A 12669-nucleotide genomic window follows, 5' to 3' on the forward strand; every position below is an offset into this window, starting at 1 on the left:
GGGCCTACAGTGTATGGGTTTAGAGACAGTCTGAGTCATTGAAAAGATGGTTCAACTTACGACTGAACAGCGGACCTTCGTGGTTACAACCTTTCACCAAACTGGAAGTTTGCAGCGAACTCGTGATGCGTTCAGGGAACGTTTCCCAGAACGGGAGCCTCCTGCAGCCAAAACCATCTGGGCGAATGCTAGAAAATACCAAGAGCATGGCACTAGCCTCAACCGCAACAAGGAGAATTCCGATAGGAGGCGCACTGGGCGATCGGAAATGAACATAGCAGCAGTAAGGCAGCAAGTTTTGGAGCATCTAGGGATACCAGCTCAAGACGAAATGGGACGGGATTGCCTTCAGCAACATTCAACCGAATCACAAGACTGGACCTCCACCAACATCCATATCGGATTCACATCCGGCATCAACTTATGCCAGGGAATTTTGCCAGGAGGCTGGTGCTTGCCGGATGGTTGATAGCATGTTGCAAATCAGATGTCAATTTCCTGCAGTATCTCGTTATTGGCGACGAAGCTGCTTTCGCCATGGACAGCAAGGTCAATACCCATAATGTTCTTGAATATGCACCGACAGGACAATTTTTTTTTGACACCAACATGAATCGACAAAAGTGGCCTGTTTGGTTGGGACTTTGTGGAAGTGGTCAGGTGATGGGACCATTTTTCTTTCAAAGGAATGTCAATGGTAACAGGTATCTGCAGATGATCGATGATGAAGTTTTACCGCAGCTGGAGGAGAACTTTGAGCGACAGGTTCATGGTGTCTTCAGATATCTCTGGTGGGCCCAAGACGGCGCCCCAGTACATCGTCTTATCGCTGTCCGAGGTCGACTGAGGGAACTCTTTGGAGACCGAGGCATCACCCTCAACCATGCAGTGGAATGGCCGCCAAGATCACCTGACCTCGCACCATGTGATTATTTCCTTTGGGGACATTTAAAGAACAAAGTGTTCGTGATGGCACTTTCCCCAGGCCAAGTGTAACCGTGTGTGTGTGTGTGTGTGTGTGTGTGTGTGTGTGTGTGTGTGTGTGTGTGTGTGTGTGTGTGTGTGTGTGCTCCATTACGAGCCTTAGATCTTGTAAAAAAAAACAAAAAAAAAAACTCCCCGTGATCTTGACGAATTGCAGGGCCGTATTCTACATGAAGTGGATGCTTTGCGGAATGACCCGTCTATGGCGAGACGAGCAGTTCAGGGCATGCTCCGCCGCTGTGAGCTTTGTGTTGAAAGGGGAGGTGGACATGTTGAAGGTGTGGGTGCATAAAGGCCAATCATTCCTGAGAAAAGTTCACATCTGATGTTCATTTTGCACCAATTATCCTGACCTGCATCGATTAGTCAAACTTGTAAAAATGCGATTTTAAGTTGTCATTTTCAATGAACATGTACTCGGTCATGTGTAACAGCAATGATGCATGGAAGGTATCAATGGAAAGCTGAGGATCTCCTCTTAATTAGTAAACCTAAAGGATCTCCTCTAAATTGTCAAAATAAATAACCTTTGCATATTAACCCCTTGAATTCGGATTACCTTTTTTTTGATACGCACTGTATATTTATTTTTTAGATGTATATATATATATATATATATATATATATATATATATATATAAATATATATATATATATATATATATATATATATATATATATGTATATATATATATATATATATGTATATATATATATATATATATATGTATATATATATATATATATATATATATATATATATATATATATGTATGTATATATATATATATATATATATGTATATATATATATATATATATATATGTATATATATATATATATATATATATGTATATGTATGTATATATATATATATATATATATATATGTATGTATATATATATATATATATATATATATATATGTATGTATATATATATATATATATATATATATGTATGTATATAATATATATATATATATATATATATGTATGTATATATATATATATATATATATATATATATATATATATATATATATATATATATATATATATATATATATATATATATATATATATATATATCATGAATTACTTTGTGGTCCAGAATTTAAGTTTTAAAAAAATAATTAAAGGGTCAATCTTTAGTTTGAATTACTGTAAAATAATGTGACTGTCAATTCAATAATAAAGGGTTAAAATAAATACATATTTATGCACACACCAAGGAGGAAATAAAAAAAATTAACAAGGAGTAGAATGTTTTCGTAAAAAATGCACAGTCTATTGCTTAAACAAGGTTTTCTGTATTGTTCAAGCAGAATGGAATTGCTGTCGGAGGGTAAATAAATAAACATATACAGTCAGTCTGTTTAGTGCTTCAACCGTTGCAGACGAGGTGCAGAGAAATCGCCAGCGGCAAGTCCAACGCGCTGCAACATGCACCAGACAAACTATTTCACCTGCACGGCTCGGTGTGCATGTGCGCCACTCGTGATCGCTCGACTGTAAACGCCATTGTTTTTACTTCTGCATGTTCATTGTTTGCGTTTGTTTTTGCAATATTCCATCCACACCCTCATCATTATTGTGTAACCATCAACGGTGGCAGATTTTCAGAAAAAACGGCAGATGCTCGTTGAAGACACGCCCGATGTCACACACAATCAGAAACCATTGGGACTCGTGCGTAAACTCCGGACGAGCTCGATCTGAATATGTCACAAAGATTGCTGAGCAGTTATAGAGCTCAGTCAATCACTCAAAAAACTGACACGCACTTGAAACACAAATAGGTCGAGGCGGTCATACAACAAACGAAAATAATGCATTGATTGTTCAACTTAAACGATGCCAATTCAGGTATGGAATATGATAATACTGCAATAATAAATGGGTATATTAAATGTACAACACTTACATGAAGTAGGTATGCATGGATATGCATGCATGCATTCATACATATCAACATAACACATGTAAGTGCATATACGGGGTTTTATTTAGCTACCTGTTATTTCTCTGAAATAGATAAAGACTTTATAAACACCCTGTACACACACACACACACACACACACACACACATATATATATATATATATATATGTATATATATATATATATATATATATATATATATATATATATATATATATATATATATATATATATATATATATACATGTAGAAATATATATTGCGACGGTTCTGAGATTCGTACATATGACATCATTAAAGGCTAAAGGTTTGCCCCCCATAGTTAGTCCACGAGCAACACGTACGCCCACTTAGAGTATTAGTTATGTCATAGTATGTGTGAGTATAGGCCATTTCCCTAGTAATATCTGCGTTGTGTAAAGACATGAGCTTAGGTCCCTTCATTTTGCGCCACCCTCCCGTTCCACCTATGGGCATAATCGATCCCACGCCCCAATTGGCTGATCCCTCATTTTGTTACGCTTTGGGCTACCCGCAGCAGTTTGTTACGCTTTGGCTGCCAGCAGCGTTCGCTGCCCTTTGTTCGCTCGCTAGTCGAGTAGCACGAGGTAGGCCTGCGAAGAGGGAGGAGCACAGGGTCGGGGTGTGGTGGCGCAAGGCAGCGCGTCAAAGGCGATGATGGTAAGGGCCACCAGCCAACCAGGGCTCTAAGGGCATGGCGTGATAGGGCGTGGTAAGGCGTGTCTAGCAAGTGCTAGAAGGTTCGCTAGGCAGGGCTATATAAGTCGCTGCACAAAGCCCTTGAACAGGACTCGTGCGAAAGGACTGGTTGGAAAGGGGCTTGCGGTGAGGACTCGTACGAGAGGGCTTATGTGAAAAGACTTGCTACCAGAGGAATTGCGCATTGTAAAGGACTCGTGTGCACATGACAGTGGTGATAGGACTGACCAGAAGAACTTCGAGGATTCATGAGAGAGGACTGCAGTGAGGACTTGCACGAGAGAGAACACTTGATTGTATTGGCGTTTCGAGGCTTGGAACGGTATTCGTTTATTACGTACGCGGCTACAGCCAAGCCAGCCGATAGCGAATATTCCAGCCACGTGGATAAAACGCAGTACTAGCCTGCGAGTGATTAACCGCCAGAGCCCAGACCCTACCGTTCGCCCCGTAAAGAACTGTGTGCGCCACCGACACGAGGAGAGCTCCTGCCGTCTCTATTCATCTACTTTGCGGTGTGAGCTGGGGACCGGAGAGAGAGCTGCCCGGACGCCATCCCTGGACTCGCTGGTGACCATCAACCTGTTCATCTGCAATCCCCGTGTGAGTGTCTGTGTGTGAGACGGGCCCGTTTGTCTGGGGAGTAATTTTAGACTGTTGTTCAGGCTGCACTGTGTCTTCTTCTTCTCACCATTGTAAATAGTGTGAATAAATCTTGTTATTCCTTTTCTTCTGAATTGGACCGCTTTTGTGATTCCCATCATTGGGTATGCATGGCACGAATAAGAACCGCTTGGATCGGGGTCTAGTAATTGATAATGGCTCGGATCACGGGTTCGCTACCGCTTGGCGTATCCACCGACATCGGCGATTCGGGCGAGGCTTATCTCCTCGTTTCAGGGCAGCGCTAGTACTTAGGTAATAGCGAATCTGGTCCTGCAACCCTATTTAGCGCTGTCCGGAAAGGACGTCATAGGCCTCGGGTCGCGCCTGGTCAGTCAAAGACAAGGGGACTAATCCCCCCTTGGTAAGGGGAGAAGGCCGGCGTGGAGATCCGCAACAATATATATATATATATATATATATATATGTATATATATTTCTTTACATATATATGTGTATATATATATCTTGTTATGGTTTTTAGAACCTTCACTAGTAAATTTTAGTAAATGTTTCCCTTATAAATGTTCCCCTGTAAATATCCCCATCAATTGGCTTGTTAAAGATCGCACCCTAGTTAGTCCATGTACAACACGTAGCGAACCATAGGACCTCTCCGTAGTTATTTCATTATTATGTGTTTCAGTTAAGGATCTGTTCCCAATAGTTGAATCTGCGGTGCATTAATCAAACTAGGGCATTGCCCGTACTATATCTATATCTAAAATTATATCCCCCCCCTCTATTTACATGAAATGGTTTGGTCCAAAGCGAACGGCTTCCGGAGTTTGGTAAAGAAATCGCCATCGCGTGCACAAACGCGCAGGAAAGCGAATGAATCGCAAATTCGTTTTTATTAGTTTTAAAACATAGTTTAACGCCAACATAGCGCCAACATAGTTTGCAAACGTGAAATAAATGAATACGCTCTCAAATGTGCCGTCCGAGGCAGCGTGTGTTCGGCACGTTCGGCACACGCGATAACTCGCTGCTCGCTGATTGGTTGAATCGTTTTTTGGACATAGCTCGGTAAGTACTTGTCCGATTAATATGAAACCTTGAAAAGGCACATCCTCGGGTCCCCAGCAATATACCTGGCAAGTTAAAAGTATATCGGACCCGTGGTTGTCGAGAAACAGCGGTCACAGACAAACAAACGTACAAACGTACAAACGTACAAACGTACAAACAGAGATTACTGGAATTATAGATAGATAAGATAGGCCCCATTCCGTCCATTTTGCTCTCTCCATATTGTGGTATCTCGCTTGCCAGCCGCGTTCGCTGCTGTTGCATTGGGCTGCTCTTGCTGGCACCACGCCGCCATAAGCCATGCGGTCAAGCCGAGGAAGAAGGGGGCGGAGCCACCAGCACAAGGTGTGGCACGTCGACTCGTCAGCAAAGTGGAGTCAGCGAGCCCTTACTGACCAACCAGCGCCGAGGTGAGCCAACCGGTAGGCGTGTCATCAGAGCCGGCGGCTTGATTCCTACACGGGCAATAAAAGCGGCTGCGAGGGACTGCTTGTGAAAGACGAGTGAGAAGGTTCATGAGCAGTTGAGTGAGAAGGTTCATGAAAGACGAGTGAGAAGGTGCAGATGAGAAGAGAAGGAGCTGGGAGTGCACTACGAACTGGCATCTCCCCCATCTTGTTCAAGCGAGAGAGCGTTGGCACGAGCCATTTATTACATACGGAGCATCCCAGTCCCTCCGCTATATGCAACGTCCGCTCGCGGTCAACGATACGCGCTCACTGCCTACCAGGGTTTTCCCGCCACGACGCGAGTCGAATCCTGGAGCCGGACCTCGACGCCTACCGTCTGCCTGGGCCTTCTCATTCCTTCCAGTCATTCCTGCCTGCTATTCCCCTTTCGTGTAAGTCTGTGTGTTTGTCCTGGGCGTTGATAATTAAGACTGTTTTTAGGTTTGCCCTGTGTATCTGCTTTTTCCTACTTGTAAATGCCCTTCTTTCGTTTCCTCTTTTAGTATAGAAATAAACCTGTGTTCTTCCTTTACCCTTTTTGGTTCTTTGGCTTCCTCTCATCCGGTCACTTTAGTCTTTTCCCATTGGTACCTGTGACACAATTTGGCCAACGCTCAGAATCGGGTTAGTCGATTGCTAACGGCTCGAATCGCGGATTGCTAAACCGCTCGGCAAATACCATCTTGTCCGTGGTTAGAGCGGTACTTGTCTCCCTGCTTTGCAGAGGGATTGGTAAAGGTATTTGGGAGAACACCTTGACCAATAACCCTGACCAATTTCACCCTGCAAAGGAGCGTTATAAGTACCAGGACTAGAGACGGCCAGCTTAACAGGCCAAGGGGATTAACCCCCCCCCCCCCCTTGCTAAGGGGAGTGCCATCTCTGAGATCCGTAACAATTAGTGTCGGGGAGTGGGATCTGGTCCCGACCCAAATTTTTGAAACATCTTTAAAAATTTGGTCAAAATTTGGAGCGGCCGAAATTTTATTATAATATCCTAAATTTAAAATCGTGCCATGGATAGTCAAGGCGATCGGGTGCCGGCAGGGGAGAAAGAGGAGGTAGAGGCAACCCAGGACCCCAGGGAGGCAGTGGGAATAATGGAGAAGGAGAGCAATGAGGGTGCGGTAGCGGGGGTTGCAGGCGCACAAGATGGCGGCGCCTCGCACATGTCGACATGGGCCGCGCCCGCTGCACAAGTAGGGGTTGTGGATCTGCAAGTCCTTATGGCACAATTCAGGGCTTGTGTGATGGAGTCAGAGCAAAGGATGAACGCTTGAAGTGAGCGAATCAGTCAGGAAATGAGGGATGGGGCAAGGGGTACCAGTGAACAATTGGGAAACCAAATTGGAGGATTAGAAAACCAAATTGGGGGCCTAGGAAGCAAAATAGAGGGGTTAGACAACATATTTAAGGGGTTAGACAATAAATTTGAGGGGTTAGACAGTAAATTTGGGGGGCTAGAAGGTAAATTGGGAGGATTAGGGGCCCAATTGGCGGACGTGAGTAGCCAAATGAATGAAGGGTTAACGGGGTTGGAAAATAGAATGGCCGCCCAGGAGAACCAGATGGAAGGGGTGAAGAATGGGTTAACGGGGCTAGAAGACAAAATGGGAGGTAAATTGAGGGAGATGGGGGAGCAATCCGCCAGGGAAATTAAACAGATGGGGGAGCAGATAGAGGAGGTAAAAATGGGGCTAGAAACCAAATTGGACACCCACAAGGGGGAGCTGGAGCAGATGAGGGCGGCATCCACCAAGGAGATAGGAGAGATGGGGGAGGATATAAAGCGCGGAGTGAGCGAAGAGGTCGCGGGGGTGCGTGACGAGGTGAAGCGGGGTGAGGAGCGCATGGAGAAAGAGGTGAGGAACAGCACGGCTAGGTTACAGGGGGGCATAGAAGACTTGACGCGGGGAGTAGAGCAGCTGACAGTGGGACAAAAGGAGTTAGGGGAGCAGGTGGAAAAGAACACGGCAGTAATAGGGGGGTTGAAGGCGACGCAAAAAGAGATCAAGAAGGAATTAACAGCGACGAAGAAGGAATGTCAGACAGTACATGAGGGACTGACGAAGAGGTTAGAGGAGGTGGTAGAGGCAATGGAGACAAAAGAACGGGAAGTCAGGACACACATAGAAACGACCAAGGTGGCCCTAGAGGAAGAAATTGAGGGGGCGCACCGGAAAAATAAAGGAGGCGAAACAAAAATTAGAGGAAGTGGAAGAGGGGGTAAGTGAAATTAAGAAGAGACGGAGGGAGACTAAGAAAGAGATGAAGGAGGAGGTGATGGAATTGGTGCAAGGTTTGTGCTCACAGCGTGATGATGTGCTTACTGGCCAAATAAAGAGTTTGCAGGTGGCGGAGGAGGAGCGAAGGAGAAGAGGCGCCGAGGTGAGTGGCGATATGCCCGGAAATGTATATGGTGTGAGGGGAGATTCAGCGAGCTTGGGTGTTGGTCTAGACCCGGGTGTTCGTTGAGAGGCCGCTGGTGAGGTGTGCGGCTGGTGCAGAGTGTGTGGGAAGAGGATGCGTGCAAGGATGTCCGACTATGGGGAGTGCGAAAGGTATTGGTGAGCCAGGGTGTGCGGTGGTGATTGGGTGTGTGCAAGAATACACCCCCATGAGTGGTACGGAGTATGTACAGGGGGGGGGGCGCAAGAAGGTGCGTGAGAAAGGTGTGTAACAGAGGAGTGCATGATAACAGAGTGTGCTGTCGAGAGTGAGAATGAATGCACGACAGAGTGTGGTGGTGAGAGTGACACGGAGTGCGAGTTGGTTGTGGCAAGTGAGAAAGAACGCACACCTGGAATGGTTGAGCATGTGCGGGAATGTACACCTGAGTTGGTGGTGAAGTGCGTGATTGCGTGTGCAGAAGAGTGCACACCCATGGTTGTCACAGAGGATGTGACCGAGGAGTGGGCGCGAGGAGTGGGCGCGAGTGTTGATGAAGTGTGCAAACGACGAGTGTGTGCCAAGGTTTGCGGTGGTCACGTGTGTAACGAAGTCTGTGAGCGGAATGGGTGTACCTGGGTGGTGTGCAGGAGAAATTGCAATAGCAAAGTGTATGGAGACACCTGGATGTGTGAGTATGGGAAGAGTCGCGTGTGGGTGTGAGCAAGTACGGGGAGCATCGACGTTGACCAGAGCAGCGTTTAGGCTGACGGATAGTCGACGTGAGCCCTCGGTTCGTGCTGGGCTTTGGGTACTGCGGGAACCGGCGAGGGTCATAATCACGGCGGTTTCAAAAGAACCGCCGTGCGCGATCCGTGCCGGGCCCCACCCTGCACGGTCGCGGCCGCGCTTTGCTAAGCAGAGCGGGCGGCCCGGTTCGAGGGAGGGTAGGAAGGGTCGGAACGGCGCCCCCTTGTGGTTGCGGCGTTCCGGCCGGGCAAGATTGGGCCATCGGGCAGGAGACCGGAAGGCTCCGCACCGAGGTGGACCTTGGAATCTCAGCCCGAGTAAACCTCCTCCCCTGCATCGAGTGCCGGACGGACCCAACCGCAGTAGACGAACCACCCGCATTCATTGCTCGGCTTTGCGAAGCCGAGCTTTGAAAATGTAACGACGCACCGAGGCTCAAGTTTAATGGACATTTGGTAGGGATAGTGAATCGGATTGGCAAAATTGATGGGTAAAAATGATTGGCAGTAATGATTGGCAATTTGGATTGGCAAATTTGATGGGCAAATTTGATTGGCAAAAATTGGATGGGCAAAATTGATAGTGAGAGATGCCCGATGTAGAGGGATGGTAAATCCACCATCCCTCACATCCACCCGGGCACATGAGCTATAGGTTATGGGGTTTTGGCTGTGCAAACCTAGCCCAGGCGGGTTAGGTTATTGATTAGGGATCTAGAGAAAGGACCATAGGTAACTGTAGAGTTAAGTAGCGACATATACCTGTAAAGGGGACATAGCAGATTAGTGGATTATAACGACGTGGGAGCGCTTAGTATAAGGGAAGACGGGGGGCGCGAGTTTCAGAAGGGAATAGTCAGCTTAGACGATGCAGTGTGTGTGCAGGAAGTTCTTTGTGGTGAGCATGATGATTGGCATGATTGTGCATTGAGCAGAGTATGGTGAAAGGTGTGATTGTGAGTTGTTTTGAATGAATGAGCCTGGGAGGAAAGACGGGTGCATGTGCCAACAGGTGTACAGGTGACCCCAGGTGTGTGGGCACAGGTTTACGGGTGAAGCACAGGTGTATGGAGAATGGTTGTGTGAAATAGCTGGTATGGAATATATGGAGTATGGAATGGATGGTGTGGAGTGAGTAGTGTGGAATATGTGGAGTGGAGTTGTTGGTGCGAAAGGAGTGGATGGGGAAGATGGACCCCTTTCACGAATACCCGGGGAGGGTAGTTTAAGAGTAGGTAGAGGGTATAGGTAAATTGTGGTGGATATTGGCATCTGTGGTGCGTGTGGTAGAATGGTGTATGGATGGGTGCATTAGTGAAGTGGAAATGGCTGGGCGTGTGGCCTGTTAGTCTGTGTATGGTTAAATGGGCACTCCGCCACTGTTAGGATGTCGGCCAGGTGAGGCCGCCCATAGGCTCCGGGAGCCAGTAGAGTTGTGTAGTTGTGAATGGGGCCCGAGGATCCGGAGGACGGACCCAGGTAGCCCAGTGCCAGAGAAGGCACCGAGTGGGGTAAGGGAGCCAGAGGGCCTTCCCCAGGTAGGTTAGGTTAAGGAGCAGGTAAGCTCAGAGGCAACTGCAGTGGCGGAGGTGTGCAGGTGAGTAGAGCTGCTGGTGAGCCACACGACCCAGCCCTGAAATTGTGCAAAGGCACAGGGAGGAGAATCGGGGGAGTGAGACCCCAAATTGATGAGCACCACAGTTTGGTCAATGGGAGTTCGGTTCTTAGAACCACATAGTGTAGGATGGCCAATGGTTTTGCGGGGAAAGACCCCGGGTTGTGTAAAGAGTGTTAAAGTCATTTAGAAGTATAGTGAGGATTTAATTCTCTTCGCACCATCTACATCCACTCACCAAGGTGACAGGACTCCACACCATGTTTTTTTGTTGCAAATGTTTGGAATGGTGAGACGCATCATGACGTGGGGTGACATTGTGCTTGTTTGTTCCATCTCTTCTTCCTTAGGAGGGATGGATGATAAATTGGGCTTGGTGGCAAATTTGGTTAGAGGGATTGATAACGAATTTGGTATTAGGGGAGATATGGGGAAGACGAGACAGTAGTGACGGATTTGGAAATGTGTAGAGTTTTGTAAATACGGGGTAAGGGCAAGGGTAGGGTAGGTGACATGGGGGGGGGGGGGGGGTGACGTACGGTAGGGACGAGCTTTCTCCGCTCGCTCCCATGTGCACCTCACCTCTGCATTACCTTGAATTAATGTGTACCCTTGTGACCTTGCCCCGATGCTTGCTTTGTCCTTCCTTCCCCACTCACGGCTTGTTCTTTTGGGTCCGGGGTGGAGTGCGCAGGTAGCCGCACTTGTGTGCCCGAGCCGCCGCTGCACAGCCTGCCTGGACCGGTACACCACTTTATGGACCGCACGACCTGCGGCCGAGCACCACTTTATGGACCACACGTTTCTGTGGCCAAGCACCACACCCTTATGGACCCCACGTGTTGGGGCTTGACCCCCCTGCTGGGACCGGCCATGATGGCCAGAGAGAGTCCTTGCTTGCGGATCACGGAGAGGTGGCCCCCCTTTGCCATACAGGTGGACCACCCTTAGTTGGCCCCTGTTGGCCCTCAATAAAAATGGACGCATTGTGTGCCTTTTTATTATTTTCAAATAGGCAGCAAGCCACAAGACCAGGAATAACATCAAGAAACATCGGACCAGCAGAGCAGGGGAAGCAGGAGCTGACAACCAGGTCAACAGTTTGTGTTTTTTATTGAAATGTGTGAAATGAACACTGGATGGTGCTTTGGTGCTTATTGGTGCTGATTGGTGCTTTGGTGCTTTGTGATGCTCTTGTGCTCGGGAGTGCACTGCAATATAAATTGTGCATCCCCGGGCATTTGAGTATGGTGTATCGGTGCAGTGCAGTGCATGCTCCTTCCTCTTTGCAAAACATCTTTCTTTTTGTCTCCCAAAATGACAGGTCCTGGGTTCACATTGTAAATACAAATTAGTGTTTTGTAAATAATGCTCCCCACCATAAAGGTATAGTTTGAAAACCATTCCGTGATTCGGTTATTCTGTGGGCGTGAATCTGTTAGGTAGGATGCAACGTAGCAGGCGGGATATACTTAGTTGTTTTAAAACTGTCGCACTCAAGGGTAAGGTTAATAGTAGAGGGCTACTACACCTGTGTCACATTGAGTAAAGTTATTTCGGGCTGGGATGGCCCTAGAGGAAAGGCTGGTGCTGTGTTACGGTTTTTAGAACCTTCACTAGTAAATTTTAGAAAATGTTTCCCTTATAAATGTTCCCCTGTAAATATCCCCATCAATTGGCTTGTTAAAGATCGCACCCTAGTTAGTCCATGTACAACACGTAGCGAACCATAGGACCTCTCCGTAGTTATTTCATTATTATGTGTTTCAGTTAAGGATCTGTTCCCAATAGTTGAATCTGCCTTGCATTGATCAAATAAGATAGGCCCCATTCCGTCCATTTTGCTCTCTCCAAATTGTGGTACCTCGCTTGCCAGCTGCGTTCGCCGCCGTTGCATTGGGCTGCTCTTGCTGGCACCACGCCACCATAAGCCATGCGGTCAAGCCGAGGAAGAAGGGGGCGGAGCCACCATAACAAGGTGTGGCACGTTGACTCGTCAGCAAAGGTGGAGTCAGCGAGCCCTTACCGAACAACCAGCGCCGAGGTGAGCCACCCGGTAGGCGTGTCATCAGAGCCGGCGGCTTGATTCCTACACGGGCAATAAAAGCGGCTGCGAGGGACTGCTT

The sequence above is a fragment of the Myxine glutinosa genome, chromosome 1, assembly GCF_964187855.1.
Source record: "Myxine glutinosa chromosome 1, kmMyxGlut1.1, whole genome shotgun sequence".
Classification (NCBI taxonomy): Eukaryota; Metazoa; Chordata; class Myxini; order Myxiniformes; family Myxinidae; genus Myxine; species Myxine glutinosa.